General features: G+C 41.5%; 1 protein-coding gene across 6 annotated transcripts in view; it reads left to right on the top strand.

Annotated features, from left to right (window-relative positions):
- tsnare1 (T-SNARE Domain Containing 1) overlaps positions 1-23,786 on the top strand; it is a 168,551-nt gene that overhangs the window by 20,752 nt on the left and 124,013 nt on the right. The gene's annotated exons all lie outside the window — the stretch shown is intronic.

Here is a 23,786-nt window from a genome sequence, read left to right as displayed (position 1 = left end):
ATCAAACATTTGTGTCATTTTTCAACGATGGTAGGTGTTTAAAAACAGTGTGTTCTCTATCTCTAGTGTAAAAAAAGTATGTGAATTCTTATGGTTACAAAATAAATAAAATGATATCTCCTCGTGTAAAAATCCAGACTATCTGAATATCCATTATCATATGTTTTATACTATAATGTAGCTTTAGAAACAGTTGAAAGCGATGTCACAAATGGTGCTGGCAGGTACATGCTTTAAACTGAGATTTTAGGTGAGCATAGAGGAACAGATGGATGTGGAAACATCCTGACAGTGTCAGACTGCACAGTGATGAGACGACAGACCAGAGAAGCAACAAGAATAAAAAACAAGTACTTCAAAGAATTCAGTATGGTATTTAAGTAACACATTTCTGGTGTAGTCTATAAATTTGAAATGTTACCTCCTTCAACAAACCCTGTAACGTGCATTGTTTCTGATTCCACGTCACCGCTGTCCTCGCTCTCATGGGTCTGCCTCACCTGGGGCCATATGACCGTCTGTAATAAGTTGCGGTAAAATGGAGAAATAGCTATAGCGTCACATATTCAAACTGTTCTTTATGAAGTTAGAACACACTACTAAGATAATGTGACCATTTCTGTCAGTTTACCTGGGGGCTGATTTCTTATCACCTTCTCTGGGGAGAAGGACGGGCACCACATCTGGTTGATACCTGTTTCTTTCAGTCCCTTTTTCAGGTCCTTTATTTGCACAGTGAGTCGACTGAGGACTTGTACATTTTAACTTCATCAATGTTGTATTCATCAACTTTCAGTTAAAACACTATTAAATCTCATACATGTAGTATTTACTCATTCGTCCGACCTAACGGCACTGGATACCAAAACTAGCTGACAAATGATGAAGCAAATCATATTACAGAATATAGAAAACATCAGAATCAGCTCTGTTGGCCAGGTGTGTGTACACATACAATTTGACTCCAGTTTTTCATTGCTCTCAATAGCATCAATATGTACATATAGATCTATACATATATTTTAAGTGCAAAGTCCAACAGTAACGTTTGCAGAGTGCAAATGGAGCTGAAATACATCTGATTAATGTAACAGGTTGCTTTATATACTTGAGGTGGTGGATGTGACAGTCTGTACAAAAAGTGATGATATTTCCATAAACAGTGAGATACAGCTACAGGTGCAGCGGATGTTAGTGTCACAGGGATTGTTCCTGACACTGTGATGGCCTGTGGGTAGAAACCGTCCCTGTGTCTGGTGGTTTTGGCGTACAGTGCTCTGTAGCGCCTCCCAGAGGGGAGAAGGTGGAACAGGTTGTGTCCAGGGTGTGATGGATCTGCTGTGGTGTTTCCTGCCCGTTTCCTGACTCTGGATGAGTATAAGTCCTCAATGGAGGGCAGGTCGGCACCGATGATCTCTTCTGCAGTCCTGACTGTCCGTTGTAGTCTGCTCCTGTCCTGTTTGGTGGGCGATCCAAACCAGACAGTGATGGATGTGCAGAGAACAGACTGGATTATTGGATCAGCAGCTCCTGAGGCCGGTTGAACTTCCCGAGCTGGCGCAGGAAGCACATCCTCTGCTGGGCCTTTTAAACATAAATAAAGGTTCGGAAGTATTTCTCACAGCGTGACTGAGGAGCTGCTGTATGACGAGGGGTTTATTTGTGTCCTTGGTTGGTACTGGGAAATACCATTCCAGACGCAGGTTGGACACCCGTGAGGTCATTTCTTCTTTCAGCAGCTGAAAGACAGCGACATTATTACATGTTTAACCATTTCTGAGCACATCCAAAAATAGCTGTATTCCAACCGGCTTTGTGACATTTTTAGAAGCTGTAATTTTGCAGCGATAAAGTTGATTTACCGTACTTACCAGACCAGGAGTCTGCCAGTGATCAATATCTGGGCAGTCAGGCAGCAGGCAAAGGTACGATCAGTTCCTTTGAACCACCTGTCAAAGCATGTACCAAAGCCAAGCTGAGCCCTGACAGGGCGGGGCCTCCAATAATTACTGAGTGGCCAATCAGCCGACCAGACAGGACGAAAAGCTCCCTCTCAACAAGCACTGCTGATGTGGTGGGGGGCAAGGTGATCAGCTTCCCCTTCAAACTCTGGAGTCACTGCTGCATTTCCTGAAATACTGAAAAAATACATACATCACCTAAAGTACACACAGACTTTACAAGTCATTCATTATGCATTATACATTTTTACAACTGGAATGTGTAGTGTTGCATCTGTCTCTCTTAACTGTCTTAGGTCTGGTTTGAAGTCCTGAATAACTACTTTGGGGTTATTTCTCTCCTATATATAACCAGTGGTAAAGATGCTTACAGCATTGAAAAATACAGAAAGATATCAATACATACCAAAGTTCATTTTAAATCCATGTTTCAGTTTGCCGATGGCTGACGAGAGGATGTTAGTCGTCACGCCTTTACCACCTGCAGCATCCCCTACAGAAAGAAAAAGTCAAAGTGTCCCGTGTTCCGGGTATGCGGCAGTGAAAGGGTGCCGTCCATTGGGTCCTATCACGCTGTTGTTTGCAAAATGAAATGAGGGACGTATCTCGCTCCTCATCACTGTCCCTGGCATCCAGTGTTTGGAGAAGAGGTCGCTGCTGCTCTCCTCCCTGCTGCAGTTGCTTGAGGAACAGTTCACCTCTTTCCATGCTGATAATATAATAACTAAGATTAATAATAATAATAATAATAATGATAATAGTTCAAAATAAAGAACAAGTCCACCACCTAGCGGTAGCTTATTTAATCCATATATATTTACATTTATAGGCTACTGTATAGAGTCTGTAGTTGGTAAATGTATGTGTTCTAATTGAGGGGAGACGAACTGTTCTGTCTGTTTAGAAAAACGTCTTTCCCACTTTGAAATTACACACAAATTCACCGAAAGCCCAGATGTCCCAGTTTTCCACCAGCACTTAAACACTGCATGCATTTGTGGATTTGTGGAGCTGGAGACCGTGAAAAGAGTGAAAACTCCACACGCAAATGTAACCTGATCCGTGCACAATGTGTCAATCAATACAAAAGAGTGTCACAAATATTGTTAGATATGTGTACACGCAGGAAGCTTTTCGAAAGCGAAGATTATCAGACCTGTGAAGTCGAAGTAAAACATTTACACGTTCAATTTGTAGATCATGTAATACACATTTTGACCATTTTGAGTCTAACTTCTCTCCGTAGGGCTGAGCTGCACACATGCAGAGCAGACAGCGGACAGGATGAAGCTTCCTGGGCTGTGTGGAGGTGTGGCCATATTTATTGGTGCTTTAGAACGGAACCGCAGTGAAAAATAAGAAAATAACGTTTGATTTCTCTGATTCACTCCTTTGTTCTCACTAACACCGCTCCCTCTCTTCATTCACTCTCTCTCTCCGACTTTGAATCGTGTGTTTTCAAACAGCAACCGACAAATCCCACTCGCGCTGCCTTTAAAGACTAACTGCCGATGAATCACTTTGTTCAAATTGAGGATTTGTGTTCGAGGATTTAAACGTTTTTTTTTTAGGGTGATGACGTCATAAAATATGACACAGACATTTGAAGCTTCATTCAAAAACCTGACTGTGTGCAGCTGCTACGCTACTGCAGCAGAGTAGCTCCTGCCAGTTTATATTGCAGCAGTGGGAAGTGCTGCCTAATAACCATATAATTGTAACTTTAGCTGTTAGCTTGGATATTATACTGCTCGACCTGATATAGTACAGAAATATCCTGACTTTTTTTTTTTTATATTACATTTATTTAGCTGACACTTTTATCCAAAGCGACTTAAAATAAGTGCATTTCACCGTGTGGATACAACCCAAAAATTGCAGGAATCATGCAAGAACATCAACTTCATCAAATATTTTAAACTGCTTCCAGTGCTACATTTAGAAACAATAAGAACAGATGCTCATTCCACCATTTTGGAGTCAGGACAGCAAACAGCTGGGATTTTGTTGAGCGGTAGCTGGGCCCCGCTCATAGTGAGGTAGCAAGCCTTTCCCACAATGCAATTTGTTAGCGTGTTTCATTAGACCCTCCCCGCCTGGAAAAATGTCCACATCTTTCAAACTCCACACCCCCGGTTTGTAACACGGGCTTTCTGTGATAAATGTGTAGTCTCCAAACTCAGTCCAAGATAACCCTGATGACATCACTCTGGCATCAGCAGGGTTATTTTCTCGGACTAGACAGCCACAGAAGTACCAAGCATGATGAGTAAACTGATATGTTTAAGCACCCTCATGAGACCTAATAATACAAACATGTCTCACGTTTGGGTATTGATATATGAGCTGCTGTGCTGCTCTGGGAAACGCCTCGTCCTCTCCGGCTGTTAGCTTCGCAGCAGCGACTGTAGCGACAGTTTGCTAACCCACAACCTAGCTAACGTTAGTTACGTTACTTACCCTGCCGTTGTTGGCTCTATATCATGGTTTTTGTCACGGTGTTGGATTTCTCCAGAATAGCATATCCCACTTTTAACCTGACCACTTGAAACTGCAAATAAATGGTCCCTGAATTGATCCATTGATCCCCCCCTCAGTACAAGTTCTCTGAGAAACTGTGGTTTAACTCAAGCAAAACCTCAACTCCAGCAATGGCAGATTGTTGTATTGATATATCTGGCTGTTTTTAAATGTGTGTTATCGACCAGCCGCAGCGCAGCAGTGGGTGGGAAGTTTTTCGCAGTGATGCAACACTTCTCTGTCAGCCACATCTGCTTCACTTCTTTCTAGCGGCTGACACGTCTCAGTCGCCGCAAAGCCAAGGCCTCCTCACTCATCTCCTCTGCTGAAGGTGTCTCTTTCAGCTTGTCAGCTCCCAGACGGAGGGGGCCCGTCTCCGTGGTTTCCAAACCCAATTAAAGAGGATATTCCAATTAGGGAGCAGAGAGAGCTTGGGTGTGATAGAGAAGAGCACGGAGGCCCTGGCCTCACCCAGCAGGCTAGCAGCCCCCTCCAGTCCTTAAACTGTCAGAGTGTTGTACTTTTGTCTCTTAATTCAGCATGTCTAGACAGTCATCTAACCAGCAGACACTGCTGTATGAGCTTAACAGTGTTTCATTCTGCCCACATGTTGGAGCAGAGACACACACTATGTCAGAATATGTGACAAAATGGTCGTAGTTGTTTATGGGTGTATTATTATTGTGGTGGCGTGATAATGTACATTGATTCATTTGCAAACACCTGGGCTGAAATGAATATGCAATCGATATAACATCAGTAACAAATCGGAAGCTCCCATCAACACGTGTGAGCTAATGAAAGCAGAGCAGGGTGTTCCGCCCCTCTCCTAACACAGCGCTGTGTGTTGAGCCAGGCTGCTGCTAGTGTTTGCCTTCCTAAGGCCAAAGCTGTGACAGAGAACAAACACAGATAACTCATGCTTTGTGCTCATCAAAACCTCCCCTCCAACCGTTTGCTTTATCCCTGCCAATCCACACGTGCTATTGAAGAAGACAAAGGGCTGTCGTAGATCACAAGTTCAGGTTTGTGTGATGATATGAAGTGTTCTGCTGGGTGAGGAAGATAAAGACAATGTCAGGCTGCTAATTGCTCCATATCATCACTGTATGTAACCATTAGCTAGTTTGCTTTGGAACAGCGGTAGTGTCATTATTTGTAATCACTAGGCAACATGCTGATGTGCATCTCAGAGAGTTTAAGTACTGACGCAACATGCAATGAGGCAATGAATGATAGCCGTGATATCAGCATTTGACTTAGCTTTCATAAGGCAGCCTAACATGGGACAATGTAGCATCATCATGCTGTACATTTCCTTTTCATAAAAAAAAAAAGCAAAGATATGATGCATTTGCACATACAGATACAGAGGCAGTGTTTGTGTTGACCATGCAATTCACATACTTCGCTCATACCGGGCCGTTATTGTGCCACTATACTGGCTCACAACAAAACAGTACGTTTCCGAAATGATGTATTTACACACATCGTCTTTCTTATTCAAGTCCTAGTGGCTTGTTAAATTTATATTGTCGACAACTGGCTTTTCCTCTTTTCCTTTACATACTTTAGCGGAGTAGAAAACAATGACGTGCCTCTGTTTCATGAGGGAATCAAAGCAAGTTTGATTGATTGTCTCTCGGTTGACACTCCTGCACGTCGGAGGACATCTGCATAAAGTTGAACAGAGAAATGTCGCGCTGCCAGGTGCCCTTTGAGTCTGAGCAGTGGAGGGCCGGGCCAGCGTGTTTCAGGAGGTTGAATTCACAATGAACGGCCCTTTCGCTCAGGGCCTTTCTAGACATTTTGGTGCCCTGGGCCAGACGTCCACTGGTACCACCGAGGGCACCGATCTTTTCACTATAATATTTTATTACATTTATGATCCATGTAGAATATTTTATTATCTTACATTTAACTTTTAGTATCTTTACATGCTTTACTAGTCCCTATTATGTCTTATCCTGCTTCAGGATATGATATAATGGGACAGAAATATCCCTACATGCTTCCAATATGATCAGGTTTTACTGATCATGTGTGCAGCAGTTTCTGACTCTTCAACATCACAGACACTCTCATTTCCTGTCCTGAGGTGTAGGCATTATCTGTCTTTTACTTATGGATGTCCTGACCACGTTTTATTATCTAATATATATTTAAATTCTTTAAATTACTGACTGATTTTCTCCCTTTATTATACAACGAACAGTGCACAGTTCAGGCCTTCATTAAATTAGTGAATCAGCTGAGATGTTTTACAGCTGAATAGCTCTGTATTAATAAATATAACCTTCTGGTTTCCTATAATATTTTGTATAGTGTCCTATAGTATTTTCTATAATCTCCATGGGAGTCTCAGTGTGGATCTGTTGCATAACGGGATTTAGACCGACACCCTAACCATAACCCCCTTAACTTCAGCACGAACAAAGGTTTTCACCCACCAGCAGCAGTTTACAGGTGTAGTTCGTCTGCAGAATGTCAGTGAAACAGACGCTGAATGATTCTCTGCTCACGTCGTTCCTGCTGCTCGCTGTCATGTAATTAGCTGAACTGAAAGTAAGTGAAACTGACCGCTGTTTGGGGCTCAGCGAGTCACTCACTTACAACCCTGCGCGGTCAGTGTTGTAACTGAGCACAGCGGGGCGTTTCTGACAGCTGTTATTCCAGCAACAAACATCTGGATTTACAGCTGATACCTATTAATCAAAATGCCTGGATTTATTGGTACCGATCTCGATTTGGGAAATCCTTACTTTAATTTAATCTCAGGTTTGTAGACCATTGTTTATCATAAGCTATCTTTAGTTAAACCTACTGATTTACTGACTGGAGTTAAGGATGCACCTGTGAACGTAGTAACTATAGGTGACCACCTAGCTCGCCTAAAAACGGGTGCTAGGCTGACTTTACCTGCAAACAGGAAGTGCAAGGTTCAAGACCAGCACATGCTACAAAATGAAATGGACCTGAGTAAAAACATTGTCTAAATGGCTTTTCATTGGTTTTCAGGATGTAAGAAAAAAAGTTCAGGCAGAGCTCTGACGTTGTGCTTGCATTAGCTGACTGGCATCAGTCGTGTCATTCATTCTTCACAAACACTGGCTAAATCATCAGCTGATTGGATAACAGCTGACTAGTAACATCCAGTCATATTCATATAGGTATGCAGGTGTATAAACTGTCAGCTCTCACTGTTACTCTGCGGGTCAAAGCCGTTTGCTGCTGCAGCTCCCCCCCCCAATGCCGCGATGGATGGTAGAGATGCAAACGTTTCCTGCAAAACGGCTTGCAAGCATCCACATCACAAAGACGTTTGAATGATTACAAAGTTGGTTGTGTGAGGCTTAAAATACTGTGGGTTGACAATACAACACCATACATTTGGGTTTAGCTACAGTGATGGTATTTGGCTGATATGAGGCTTCCATGTTTGTTTGGTTTTCAGGCACTTCCATATTAGTAAGTGTCAGTAGGATACATCAGTTTCCCAGTCATAATTATGACTTGGAAGTTGACATGAACGCTATTTACAAGTCACAAACTCTAGATCTAGTGTTCATTTACAGGATGTTTATTAAGGGGGGATTAGTTCTCCCAGCGAAATCCTTGTTGCTGCTCAGATTCTTTCAGCTCCCTCAAAAAGCAAAGCCTTTTTTCTGCCAAATCTCAGTGTATATAGCCATTTGCAATAAATGGTCAGTTTCTTAGCATAAGTGTCTCAGTTTTCTTTGCTCTATCATCACACTTTGAGTGTTTGAAACTGGCCATGAGAGAATTTCAAGAGCCCAGGTGGTCGATTTACTCGGCCCGGTCGTGTGCTGTAGTTACCAGTATGTGCTGATGCGAAGCCCGTGAGGAATCATATATATGTTTTATTGCACCGGCGGCCACCATTCTTTTTTAGTTATCTGTTTGTTTTTTTTTCTATCCTTTTTTTGCAAAGCACTTTCAAAACTCTATTTCCGTAAGATTGCCGTAAACAAAATCATTATTGAGTACCTTTCCAACATTTGATAATGATCATGACTGAGTATCACTGCAGATGATAGTTTACAGGTACATAATGGTCACAGCCATGTGTAATGGCTGTGTGTGGAATGCTGCTCCGACCTTGTTGGATGACCTCGCCAATTTGATTCGGTGAAATGTCGCTTCTTCTTTGCTGTTGTTTTCACTGAGGGGGCCCAGTCACACCAGAAAGAAGAACGCCTAAATGAATCGGCGCATCCGCCAGTGACTTAGAGGCTAATTGTGCTCTCAGTTGCTAATTGGACAACTAGCCCTTTCACCAAACAAGAACGCTGATATTGGAGGATTCTGCAAAACCCTGAATTATGTCCAGGGTTAATGTTGTTAAGATTATTGCTTTCTACAAAACCTGCTCATGGCAGTTATGGTATGGTTAAGATTGTGGTTATGGCAAATAATATATGGTTAAGGTTAGGCAGCTAAATTACTTGGTTAAGGTTAGGGTAGGATTGTGATTATGAACATTCATTTGAAGTATTTGACGGGACACGACATACTACACACCCATCCTCCAACCTGACCTCCACACCGATACCTTCTGTCTGGCTACATGAGGGACACACTACTTCCTGCATTGGCACTGATTGTTGACATTGGATGTAAATCGTGAGGTGCAAAAGTGTCCAATACAGAGATAATTACTAGGATACTGGGCTGGGACAATAACTGAACACAGTTCATTCAAGTTCAAGTATTTGTACCATTGACTTTTTCAAATTTGTACTGCCAGAAAAAGGTTAACTAAAATTGGATTGAATTTTTTTCTCCATTTCCTGATAGGTCAAGATGGTTTACAATAAGATTGTGAAAGCTCAGTGTGGGTTTACTTTGCCGCCAGAAGCGATTTATACGGTGGCCCTGAGAGGTCAACACACACAACACAGTTTTAGAAAAGACATGCAAATAGACAAAACGGAAGCAAATGAAGAAAACCGCTTCATTCATTTGACAACACGTGCAGCATTAAGAAAAATCGCTGCAAAGTGAGAAAACAACCAAATACAGAAACACGCTCCAAGTACAGACAACCACGTGCTGAAACACTGCACGTAGAACTTAATGCAAACGAGACATTTTTTAGTTTTAACATTCTGGTTGAATGATTGATGATGCTTTCAGTCTGAAATGTTGAGGGGGCCCCTGCCACAGAGGTGTTTTTATGCAAAAAGTTTAGGAACATGGGAGTGGAAATCGGGAGTGTGCATGTGTGCACAATTTCACAATGACTGATATTTATAAAAGAGAACCACGCAAAAACATTTCATACGTTTTTTTAAAATTGGAAAATCATCCATATGTCTGCTTTTTGTGCATAGAAAAGAAGCTTTAGTGAACACCTTTTGAAGGCTTCGGTAACACAACATTCAGACACTGAATCCCGCAGCATATTTTACTGTCTTGTTTTAAACAGTCGGTGTTAGCTTTGGGCCTTACCCGTTCAATGAACATTTTTTTGTGTAGATCACTGTCAAACCAAACCAACCAGAGGCAGTATTGAATCCTCCTGGCAGACAGAGCTTCAGTCTGGAGAGTACATGTGATAGCTCAGCCTGGATGGCAGGTGCCACTGGAAGGTAAGCTGAGGCAGAGTTTAGTTATGGAATAGAATGGGGTGATTTATCTCAATAATGACTCCTTTTTGTGTGACAAGGCAATTTCACTGCCCAGAGGTGTGTTTTTTTTCTCTCCTCCTCCTCGGGCTGAAGGTTGTTTTCAAAGGGAGGCAGTGCTGATGGAATGGCCTGGAAAGATCAGACTGGGGACACGGGAGGAGGCTTTAGTAAACACACATGAGCAATCCTTAAGTTTGGCTGTGTCAGCTGAAGGGGTGACAATAAAGAGAGGGGATGAAGCAGAGCCACTTTCCCACTGGAGCGAAAGACACTGGTTTTGAGTTCATCTTTCTTTCCTTTTCTGGAGAGGTTACTGTAGAGGGCTGAGCCTTTTGATTTTCATCCTTCCCTTTGATCCTGTCATACAAATCTACCATGTGGCTGCATATCCATATCTCTGAGTATGCACATCAAAAAAAGCTTGCAATCAAACCAGCAAGAACTTGGTTCTCTGTAGTATCAGCAAAACATCCTTTCATTTTAATCTCAAATTACAAACAGGCATATGGCCAATAATATGTAGCTATAGGGCTTTGGAATGAATGTCACAGAAAGCTGCATTCACGGTATATCAGGACCTAATCTGCTACAGCTGTAGGCCTTGTTATTTACATGCAGATGCTACTTCAGGGGTAAACTTCACCAATTTTTAGATTTTGGACTGACAAATGTACAATGAGCAATCAAAGGAGGGGACAAACTGACAAAGAATGCAGATGATTGGCATTTAGTGGTTGAGGAACAGCAGCAGAAATGAGCAAACATGGGGAACAAAATATGAAGATGAATGATTCTTGAAAAAATGAATTGTGGTGAATTCTTTTTATGCTGAATTTACCAGAGGACACCAACAATTAATAATACGTTTGCCCATAATGAGGCAAAATTGAATATCCAGATTTTCAGGGAAAGGGATTTTGTGATTTCCTCCCTACACAAGAAGAGGCCCTAACCCTTGAGGTCAACCAAAAATAAACAGCCAGAAATGTTGGTAACCCATCAATAAATGCTCGGAGGTTTCTCGCTTTCTAATAAGCCACAAAGTCTGCAGTTCTAAATGTTAGTAAGTCAATAAAGGGTCATGACTTTGTCAGATTTCTTTGTCTTGTCTGAAGGGTTTGATATGTTTTTAGTGCCAGCAATGCTTTCTTCTGATTGGCGGTTTCTGTTATCGTGACAGAAGATGTTAACTTCTTGGCTATTTCTGTTTCTCCACGCCACTGTTACCGAGCTGGCCGAGCTGCCCGAGGCTGTAGATAAACATTAGGGTTAAATGAGAACTATCACAGCACGTTGTGTAATATGGAAAAATTCCAACAGACATTTCTGGGTTGGTAAATGAATCATATCTAACACATTTATATATCCATTAACCTGATAGTCACTTAATCGCAGTGTGGGTGTGAGATAATTAGTGCAGATTGGTCAAAAGAACCCTGGCTGATTATGGTCTGTCTTGAAGAAACAACATTACAGTGGTAATCGTCATCATGTCTCGCTGACTTGATTCCAGACCACTGACAGTAATGCCGCTACAGTAAAATGGGCCTCGGGTCAGTCTTGTGTTAAAATGTTAAAATTTCATTTCATCATGCAGTCAGTGGCTTTTGAATAAGTAGACGAGTACTTGAGCTTTTGATGTATGCAGAAATGTATTGATATATATTACACACACAGCAAGGATACACTGATAGATGGATCTGCCATGGCCTTTTATTAATTATCATATATTGACGGGTCAGTGTCCACTCTCATTTTAAGGCAGCAATGTATCCCAGAGTTCCCCGTGCTAAGGAACAGGTATGGTGCTTCACTCTTCTTTATTTAAAGGACCCAACTGGTAGCCTGCATGTTCAGATTGATTTCCTACCTTCCAAGAAGCCATTAGTTTCAGTTCATAAGGGAAATAAACCAGTCACATGTGCTTGAGTCTTTTGAGTGGGTTTAGTCAATGCAGAAGTGGTGTCAACACTGGATAAAGAATACCACTAAAATGTTGGAGAATTTGCAGCTAGGGGCACAGGTTCTGGTGAGACCGAGCTGATACAGATGCCCGGTCGGTCACACCTTAGCTTCAGTCAACACACAGATTAAAAGAAAGCTAAATGTAAATCGAGCGGCAACCTCCGGGGCTGAAAAATGAAGCCAACGCGGAAGTGCCAGAGTACCTCAAATGGCCACTTGAGGCTGGCTCCGAAAGCGAGTGAATCCCCACAGAGCTCCATGTTAAAATGGCCAACTTCACAGCAGAAATAAAATGTTCACAGCCTGCTACAAAAACCGGTTTTGGTCTCTATAGCTAATTTCCCCGTTCATGACAACTCTCAGTTGGCTGAATTTTTTTTTAGAAATCGCAATAGTTAAAAGTTTATTAAAGCTTAAAATCACGCATAATTAAGGTAAGGATGTGGCCGCTTTGAGTGACAGGTGGGTGCCCTGTCAGTTGGCTTGCCGCTAGGTGGTTTCATCAACCAGGCTTCATTCTGCCGGCCTCAGCTCTCACCTCCGGCTGTGTTGTAATACCACTTGGTCCCACAGTCTAGCTCAGGCAGTTCCAGCTGGGAGATGTGTGCAAGCGGCGAGTTCACTATGTTACACAAGCTCTCTTAGCTTTTTTTAGTCTAATAAATAAACAAAATAAACTCACCAAATGTACACCTATTCTCCTTATCAAACAGCAAATTACAACTGTACGCCTTCTGAATTCAGGTTTCTCTCTTTCACCCGAAAAATGAATTGCCTTATTAACTCAACTTGTTAAGTCATTATAAAACACACTTCAATCAAACTCCACACAAACTCACGCGTGCATGCTGCCTGTTGCCGTAGCTCTGTCTCGTCGTCTTACTTTTTAACCGGTAAACCCACTTTGTACTTCACCCTTATCTTATTTTATACTTTTACCCACTTGGCACTTCATTTAATTTTCTGACCTGTATTATAGTGTATTATATTTTTTGTTAGTGCTTCTATTCCTGTGTGCGCTGACGTAAAGGCGAGCTGCTGTAACAAAAGAGTTTCCCCTCGGGGATCAAAGTGTTTCTGATTCTGATTCTGATGGATGCCTACAGTGAGCTCGCCCCAGGCTTGTGTTCGGAAATAGTTACAAAAATACAGATCATGAAAGGTATACATGTACTTAAATGTATGTATGAATGTATTCAAATCCGTTATATTGATCTAAATCCATCTGACAGGATCAAAAGCTTGATAACTAATAATAACTAACTAATCTACTAAATGGACCTTGTAGTAAGATTGTTTTCTTAACTGCTGTTTCCAATGTTAAGAACCTTTGAACCACTTATATATTTATAATTTACTTATTTTGATAATTGCAAGAGACGTGAAACAGAGCTGATTTCACACAGTTCAGAGGTCCACTGCAAAAATGGAGAATCTTACTGTATGTACTGGTGCAATTTCATTCATTACTGAGGTGAATGTGACAGTTGTGTCATGGAATAAATGGATTTCATATTGCCCAGCTTTACTATAAAGTTTGACTAGAAGCACAACGAAATGTCCTTGAAATTCGCAATCTATCACACCGAACAGTCACATTTACATGTTGCATTCACTACCTTATTGTAGCAGTAAAGCGTTGTGAGATGACACTATTTTGACAACTTGAAATGTGTCAAAATCAGAGTTTTCTCAGGATTTCTGGTAATTTTGGGTTAGCAGGACAATATCTGGTCCATGTAACTGTGTACTTTCTAAGAAACAAGAATTAGATTATATGAAAGTGGAAGAGGTCAGGTTGGTGGAGTACATAAGAAGCTGTTAATTCCTAAAATATTTCACTTGAAAGAAGTGCAAAATTCTAAACTCATAAATGGATAAACTTGACACAACATGACCCCATCCATTTTCTATGCAAGTATAATTTCAAGGCTTTCTTTGAACCTCAAATAAAGCAGGGGTACTTATCAACTGTGCCAGCCGTTCTTTTTTCACTTTAATTACAACGTAATTGTTCAGTCCTCTACAGAAAACCTCCTGAAAAATACCAAAATACCGTTTCCTGTCTTGGAAAGTATTAGGAAACTGATGCACCTACACATTGGCTGCCAGGAAGGACGATACTCATCTAAAGCACACAGCACCCTTTAAGTGTCAGCAATAATGTAAAGCATATGCAATTTATAGGTAATGGATATATAGGATGGTTCTTTAAGTCGCTGTTAACGCTAACAGAAATCCATCAGTCTGTGTTTAACTGGAGAGACAAGAAATCAATACATATATCATTGGTGTTTTCACTACATAGGCTATGTGGTCAAATAATACTGAAAATATATATTTTTTTCTTTCTGCAGTGACAGTGCCCCAATTTTGATGTTCTCCACTGAGTTGGTACTAATCTGTTGGTGCATCAGGAAGAAAATGGCTTGTTAAATCAATTCGGACAGCATAACAGGCACACAATTTAATAATATTATAATCGTATTATATATTATATCAAATTATGATAATATTGTGGTACGGCAATGTAATTTTGATGATGCTCATTCAGATCTGCTCGGTTATTTCTATGGTCTTGTACTGTTAACCTGTTGTACCTGAACCACTGGGACGGTTTCCTCACACAGAACAACCAGTGCTGAGTGTGGAAAAGCTGCCATTGGTCAGGTTTCCATTCAAAGGTAGCATACATTTTAACCACATTTCCAGAAAATCAGCAAAAGAAAATGCAAATGAATCCACTCCATTATATAAATATTAGGAGTTGGTTCATGACGATAAACAGCTGGTGGAGCTAAGAAGAAGAGAAGAAGAGGGCGCAATGAGACGATGTAGTTAAAAGAGCTCCGGTCAAAGCTCACACGAATGAAAACCACGTGGAAAACATGATGGAAATATGACTTTTGTTTGTTTCATGTATTCATTTGAGGACGGTTACAGTCTCCTCATCGCTCCACGCAGAAATCCAATGTGTTCGTCTCTTCAGCGAACATTAAAGTCACATGCTTCACGTACGTCATGATTTATTCACTAAGTCTGTTTGCGTTGAACTTTGTTGCATTTTGCTTTTTATCAGTACACCGACTTTTCCACCTCAGGCCCATAAAACAGGAGGATGGGAACACACTTAATGACTCAGCAGGTGTTGAAATAGCATAAACGAAAAGTAACATGTAGTGGGAATCAACGCTTTAGCAAGTTAGCAACTTTAGCACGTTAGCAAGCTAACTGAGTGGAATCCAAACTTGCTGGCAGCAAGGTTCCAAATGTTAAATGTTGCAAAGGGACAGACAGTTTATGGTTCGTAGCTAACGTTATGTGGTTTCAGTGACGTTCTTCACCACAGAATCTGACATGGCGTCCCAGCTCTCAGTTGTCACTCAAACGATGCCACGGGAAAGAGGCTCGAGGCTTCCGGGCAACACACGACGCACGTCTAAACACCGGCTCCCATCGTTTTCTATGCAAGAAAACCAGCAACTTTATCATATTTGTTTTAATGTATCGGAACATCTCGGCTGAATCTCGACCATTTCTTTAGTTAGTATGACATGTCTGCTACTAGCTCTGGTTATTAACTGACACATGTCAAAGGGCACAGTGTTGCATGTCGCAGCCGGTCTGTGTTTGGAAGAAAACGGTGAAAATGCACAATAGCTCTGGATGCATAATATTTCCATAAAAAGTGCGAAGACTTCAAATTTAATTAGACTTTAAGCTGCTTTCGAGGCTTTCCCACATAATCGAGACTAACGGAAACACCTGCTATTTGGATTTGTGTTGATGAGAAAAAGGTTGAAATGTATTGAATAACGAAAACATTAATGGTCACGTCTGACTAGAAATATTGATATCAAGCCTTCAAAAAAAATCAGTAACAGTCGAACCTTCCCATACACACACGCTCACACACAGTCCCGCCTCAGGTTGGCCCTTGCCTGTGTGTGATAAATACAGCATTTGTGTCCAGGGTGTAGGCTTATTTCTGCTCAGTTGCCTGCTCTGGCTAAGCTAAAGCCTTGTGTTGCTGATAATGACAGCAGTGAAAGGAGTGGGGGACTGAATGAAAACCAGTGGGGGGGGTGAGTAGCTGTGGCTCCAGTCACTCTGCCCTGCCAGGCCTGTATTTACCATCCTTCTGTGTCCTGCAGTGTCACACAGGGGTGCACACCGCTCTACCTCACTTCTGCTCTGTTTACCAGTGGAAGGGCCTGTTTTTCTCTATAAGTGAGGACTGTTTCCATTCAAACGCATCCTTTCATGTGCTAAAAAAAATCTTTCACCACGCACCACCAATTTTTGTATATTTTTTGTTTGCTGTAAAATTGCTTTAAAAGACATGTATTTGCTTTGAGAAAATACATGTTTTCCAAGCGGGAGTTAACAGGAGAATTGCTGGATTCTTACGTTAGGGTTGTGATGAAGGGTTATTTACTCCTCGTCTTTTGGGATGAATGTGTGTCCTTCTATAAACTGCATTGTCAGGAGTGAGCCTTTGGTTTATATTTGTATTGTAGATATATGTGTTATACAGGTAATTTTTAGTTATTTGGGTTCTGTATTATACTGTATCATCCTTTTATCAATACATTGGTATTGTAAAAGACTGTGATTATATTCTGATGGTGGCTGTGGATCGGGAGGCAGAGCAGGTCGTCCACTGATCGCAGGGTTGGCGGTTCGATCCCCGCTCCTCCTGTCCACAGGTTGAAGTGTCCTTGGGCAAAACACTGAACCCCAAATCGGTCAGGTTAGGCCCGCTGCCATCGGTGTGTGTGTGTGTGTGTGTGAATGAGAGGCAAATTGTATTTGTGTAAAGGATACAGCCATTTCATAACGTGGGCTGGTACTATATGAATTATTAGTACTACAGAAACTGTTCATCTCCTTGGGGCTATTGCTTGATCAGAAATCACAATTCTTACCACTAGAGCAGTGGCTCCCAAAGTGGGTGTGCGGCACCCTGGGGTGCCTTTAGCATAGCAAGATCTGTTCATTTCACTGTTTATTTATTGTCCACATCTTATAACATTTCACCACGTAAAAAAACAAAAAACAAGGAACATTCCCATTAACTACATTTTATGTTACATTTTCAAACACATCGAAACATAGGAAATAAGTAATACATATCAAAATCACTGTATGTAGCTGTACCCGCGGTAACGACATGACAGCTTACAGCTGCCGGGGTGGCTCATGAGTTTTCCAGGTGTGCAGCAGTCAGAAATAATGGCTTTCAGAGGAAACAACGTTGACAGAGCACAAACAAATGCTGGTACAGTCTGATTCGACTGAACCGGCAGGCAAAAAGAGCTCCAGTCACACTGCTCAGTGAAAGCTATTTGAGTGTGGTATCGGCATTAGATCATATTTGTGTGAGCTGATTTTCTCAGTGCTGGTATACATGCAAAGCTCTGCTTTGTTTGTACGTGTATATATAAAATGTAAGCCAATTCTACTTTTTTTTAAATGAAAGAAATAGATTAAACTAAGTCGAATATTATCCACAGAGCACCATACCCTGATGACTTTTTTTCATTTTGAGTGATTGAGAATCTGCTTTATTATTTCACTTAATATTGACATAATAGAATCAAGTCAATTGTGGGTATATTATTTTAAGATTTTTGGAACCCTTTCCTCTGACTAATAGAACGTTTCAGTTGTGTGGACTTGTCAGTTATAGAGGGATTTTATTCAGTGCACACGCATTGATTGAGTTGAGTTGAACTTTTTCCAAAACTTTATTTGGAAAAAATGTCCCACAGAACAGTCATGGGTGCCTGTGCAGTCTAGAACAGCTCACCTCATAAACATGCAGATTATGTGCACCTTTATATGTATGAAATGTTGAATTAGTTGATTGACAGAAAATGTATTTGCAACGACACTGATTGAAATCATTTAATTGTTTGAGTCACTTATCAAGCAAAATGCTAACCAGAAGCTAGTCCCGGCTTCTCCACGGTGAGGATTTGCTGCTTTTCTCTGTTTTATATCATTGTAAACTGAATATTTTGGACTGTTGGTCAGACAGGAGAGGTCAACCTTGTGCTCTGGGAAACTGTAACGGACATATTCACTATTTTCTGATCCACACATTTAATCAAAAACAAACATAGACTATAGACTATATAGACTATAGCTCAGGATTTCTTAGAAGGACAGTTCACTCCAAAAATACATGTTTTTCCTCTTACCTGTAGTGCTGTTTATGCATCTAGATTGTTTTGGTGTGAGTTGTGTGAGCATTTTTTGAATATGATGGGACTATATGGCACTCGGCTTGTCTGTGGATTATCTTGAGTAACCGGGTCATGATTTCTGGAAAGAGACATTACTGTTAAGTTTTTCAAATGTATTTTGTCGGCGCTTTGAGCTCCACAAGCCGAGTGCCATACAGTCCCATTATATTCAAAACATGCAGACATCTCTACGGCCAAAACTCTCTAAATGGATAAACAGCACTACAGGTAAGAGGAAAATATGTATTTTTGATTTTGGGGTGAACTGTCCCTTTTAAAGGATACAACAAGCAGAAGCCGTTTATTTTGCATTTGTTTACAAGGACGTTTGTAATTGGATGTCATCAGTGGAAAAAAAAAATCCGGTCAGTATAAAAGCAGACTGATGAAGGCGTGCAGGCCAGTCACTTTGCAAGAGCGTGATCTGCTCTTATCTTCAAATGTCACACTGAGAGGGATCCGACTTCGAACAGGAGGGTTCACCTTTTGTTTTGAGTGCCTGTCCCTTTGTCAGAACTGTGGTTGGAGACCTGTGATTTTAAGCTAATTTAGCCTGGCTAGGTAACATAGCTGCTAATGTTAACATGCTTTCACGGACGCCGGTGGAGAGACCTCGTCGGGAGTCATTTCTCTGCTGTGGCAGTAAACACAACAAATGGGCCCGCGGATAGCTGTGCTCTATTCAGCTTCACTGACTTTATATGTTTACGGCTGACGAACAGTAACATTAATTTAACCACTATAAACAGCAGGGCTACAACTACTACAACACTGGCACTCCCCTGAACCCCCCAGGACAACCCCTCATATTAGACCCGCAGTCCTAGCTACAGCACAACACATTAATGTGCTTCTAGTGACTGTCAAAGCTCTGTCGGACTTCCTGTCTTGCTTCCCAGCAGAGAAACAGAGAGTCTGACAGTAGCTGCTCAAGGCTGGTTAGCTCCGACTACCGGCGCCGCGGCCAAGCATGTCACTATCCATACACTGAGTGCTTATGGTCAGCCCCTGCGTAGCTGCATAGCACAGATGTTTACCACTGTGAGTGCAACAAGCTAACTCACTAGCTTAGGACTTCAAAGTTCTTTTGTACTCAATACAAAACGTCCGTGAATAAAAGTCTCGAATCCAAAGTTCTTTGTTTGACAGTTTAATTATGAATCTCGCAACATAAAAAATTTAAAACTTAGGATCTTAACTTTTCTTACAAATTAACTGTGTAGTTCCGTGTAGGTCAAAAGACTGTGTTGCTCCAGAGTCCAGTGGCTTCTGACTGTTTCGCAGGGTTCTATTTCTGTCATGCTAAATCTAACAGCCAATCAAATTGCATTATACTAGATCACTGGCTAACTGTTTACATTCCAATTTCTACGTTTCATTTGCAACACAAGTTTTTCTCAGATTTACAAAATAAACTCAAAATATTACTACTTCCATAGAAATGGCTTCAACAACCACTCCTTTGTTGCACTTTTCCTTAACTTTAAATATTAGATTTCCCATACAGTACTGCAAAAATTCGACAGAGGGTCGGGACTCAGAAGACAGGGCACCTCACCAGGGATGATGCCATCGTGTGCATGAGTAATGGCACAGCAGTATACCTTTTTTTTTTTTTGTTTCATCTCCACTCTAACGACCTCAATTTTCACTTGTATGAGCAACTAAATGAGCAACCTGGGGGATTTATAATTCTACACAGTGGCGAAGGGTGAGGTTATCCAAATGCGTGTGCGTGCAGACGTGGATGTGCATCCATGAGTGTGCGTCTTGTATGCAGATAGAGGCGGTGCGTGTCCACACTTCAGAGGGATGTGAGCCGCAGTCACTGGGCTTGAAATCAAGCAGAGTGAAGATTGTTTATGGACTGCCAAAAGTAATTAATCTCCCTTCTCTATGAAAATTAATCGGATTAAATGTTCTCGTGGCCCAGTGAATCTGTCTGCCTGTAATGTGCGGCCGCTGAATCTCTGGCTGCTCCTCTGTCCCGCCTCGTACCCATAATGCCAGTCCTATAGGCCGGATTCACTGGCTTCACCACAACAATGGGCTGCACAATGTCTCTGGATTGTAATCACATTCTCCTGCTTGTCTGAATGCTTGTCTTTCACGGTGGGGAAAGAACATTGGCCACTTGACCAGTATCATATTCTGACCTTTGATAGAGATGCTGAAGTGCTGAGAGAGATTTGTTGATTAGACTTTCATGTGTGTCTCTGGCCGCGGGTGAAACACATGTTCACATGATGATTTGACCTTTTCAGCAGTATTCAGAAGAGTGTTCTGTATCCCCCTCGCCTCTCCTAATATAAGTGGGTTATGGGTTAACATCCTAAAGAGGCTGACTGAAATATTCACTGGTTACTTTAGTTCCTGCATGCTTCGTGCCTCTAACCGTTCCAATTCCTTTCCTCTACTGACACACACAAACAGAATACAAAACAGTGTCCTCGCAGGAAAACAAATGCATGTTGGATAGTAATTACTAAAGGATCTAAAGGTTTAGGCCCCTGTAGCAGCCCTTACACTGTGTCTACACAAGAGGCGTAGTGTTAGCATAGCAGCAGCAGCGGCTTCAGACCTCTGTCTGTGGCTACACAGGATGCGTTCAGGCGCAGTCATGAGTGTATGTCACCCACGTTTTGGCGGCGCTCAGAGCCCAACACACAATCAATGTAGTTTTACTGCATGTAAAATGGAAGGAAATAGACGTGAAGCATAAATATATACTTCAGGTTGTGTTTACACGCATATAGCGTGAGCTGGTCTGTGTGGACCGCTGGATTGACTAAAACAGGAGACGCATGAGAGGCGGACCACACAGCTGAAATGACTCCTGTTTAGACACGCCATCAGAGGCTATAATGTTCATTACATCAACACTGAAAGAACAACATGTGATGCTTTTGCTTCTCTTAGAGCCTTACCAGGTGTAGGGCTTAAAGGAATAGTTCAGCATTTTGGGAAACGCGCATATGAGAAGATTATAAAAAAGCATCAACCAACACCTCTAAAGCTCACCAATGAACATGTTTGCGATTATCAAGTTCAATCTGTACACAAACAGAAATTTCTTGGCAAACAATATAGATGGGGACACTACGCAGAAGCGCTGGGCATACGGATAAACTGTTGTTCGTCAACAAATAGTTACAGCACGTAACTCCCTCCTAAAATTTTTGTTTTATTTCTGGTGATTAAACAAATGAGCTACAACATCTTAACAGTCTTTAGAAGGCAGGCTAGCTGTTTTCCACTGCTTCCAGTCTCTATGCTAAGCTAAGCTAAACCAACCCATTCTCATTCCCTGGGCTTCAAAGACCGACGTTTTGTCAATGCCCTTCGGCGTCGGCTACAGACGCACACGGTACCTTTTAGCGTCTGTAGGAGACGCCTTCAGAAACTACTTGGTTAGGTAGTAGGAAGTCACATGACGCAAGTGACGTAAGTCACGTGACATGTAAGGCTTGTGATGTAACGTAACTTAAAACTTTAAATAAATCAACGTTAACTTTTGGTTTCACACAGGACACGAACCCCGTCCTGTGTTTGTTTGACCCATCCATCCACCCCACCACTTCCACACGCGGACATTGTCGCTCTTTATGTCGCTCGTTATACTCCGTCACCTGGCTTCCTTAAGGCTTTCTGGCAGCCCTGCGCGTGTGTGTGTCTGTATAGAACGCAGAGGTATTTGACGCCCTGGGAATGAGACCAGGCTGGCTAACCATGTCCTGACTCCAGCTTCGTACTTAAAGGTGCCCTGTGAAGCTTTCTTGTAAACAAACAAACATAAAAGTTATGTTTCAGTGTTAGATTAAGTGTTTCTCACCAAAACCCATTGTATCTATCCTTGAGGTCTAACAAACAGGGCTGATTTATGTGTCTGTGGGTTTGCATACATTAGCAGAGTACTTCCTTTACTGCAAAAAGTATGTTTTATTTGATGTTCCTTTATGGAGGGTTTTATTCAACATGGAGGGTACTGGAGTTGACAATTGATGAGTTGAGGTGAGCTTTTATTGGAGAAAAGCTTTCTCCATCGTGCCTTAATATGCCACCCTGTTAAGTTATTATAATGTGTTTGCAAACAATTTTTTCTCACTCATCCATCAGAAACAGGCAGGCAAAAGATGACGCAGCTTACAGATGCACCACCACCATATCCCCTGCTTATAATAGGCCCTGCACACCCATTGTACACCCACACACTTATTTTAATTTCACTTCTTTTGGCTGATTACACCTCTTCTCAGGACTGTGTGGGTGATACAGACTGGGCTCCCTCGCTCTCCTGTTAAATGGAGTTAAGGGACACCCTGTAATTCTCAGTGTAGTTTCACCTACCTTCAGCCTAAGCAGAGGTCTTTTTAGACAGAATAACTGAAAACACCTCTGAAGGTGTGCAGGGCCTTTAATGCTAATGAGATAGCAAACAATTACTTACTTGCATATCCAGCAGACACTGAGCAACATTATGACCAACATTTGGAGTCTTGTTTGTGTTCACGTGATAAATGTAAGTTGAGTATTTACTCTCCTTTTAGCTCTGTCTTGGTCTCCACCAACTGCCAAGGAAAATATCTGGCTTTTTAGCCGCTAAATGCTAAATGCTCCACTATGTTCACCAGCTAGTCGCTAACTGTCTCTGTCTGCTGTTGGGAGCGAAGGGTACTTGGGATTTATTAGAGTTTTTTTACTGGAACCAGCTGTCTACAGGTGGTCGATGAGAGCGATGAAACTGAAACGTACAGTAAATGTGCTGTAAAACCAAAATGGGTTAAAAGAGGCTGTAAGCTCGGAGATCTGTACAGTTGTACGGTTTTGGCACTATGAGCAACACTTTAATATTGCACATATTGTCATTTTGTATCTAAAATATTGATATATGCAGGTTTAACATAAAAAATGTTGCTTAATACACCTTTGGTGCCGTACTAATAATAGCCTATAGATGCTAACTCAAACAACCCTGGGCTGAATTGAAGTCTACTGAAATATACGCCAAATTCTCTCTCAAAATACAAGGCCATAATTTATTTTACAAAAGATGATTCAGTCTCATTTGGCTATTTTCAGTTTTTGTGATATGTCTCTTGCTGGGAAATTTCACAGTCATTGCTTTTAAGGCTTAAAGAGAAGTATATTTTGGGGCATATTTGCGCAGTTGATAGTTGTTTTAGCGAATTAAAGTCGTGGTGGCTGCTCCTAAAATGTTCCTTAATTGGTCACTTTGACCAAATTAGGATTTTCTGGCAGTTGGCAGCTAAAAATTCAAGCTTCAGAATGTCCCTTCAGAAAACTTTGATGTTACGGATTTTGCATACTTTAAAAAAACAATTTTTTACATGCTGTGATTGGTAAGAAGTGCTTGGTAGGAGCTCTGGTAAAACCTTCATTCCCAACCCTCCTCTAGTAATGCCATCTGTACAGGGCTT

Source organism: Siniperca chuatsi, linkage group LG9 (genome assembly GCF_020085105.1).
Source record: "Siniperca chuatsi isolate FFG_IHB_CAS linkage group LG9, ASM2008510v1, whole genome shotgun sequence".
Lineage (NCBI taxonomy): Eukaryota > Metazoa > Chordata > Actinopteri > Centrarchiformes > Sinipercidae > Siniperca > Siniperca chuatsi.
Note: the sequence above shows the minus strand (reverse complement) of the source record. Positions and strands in the feature narration are given on the sequence as shown.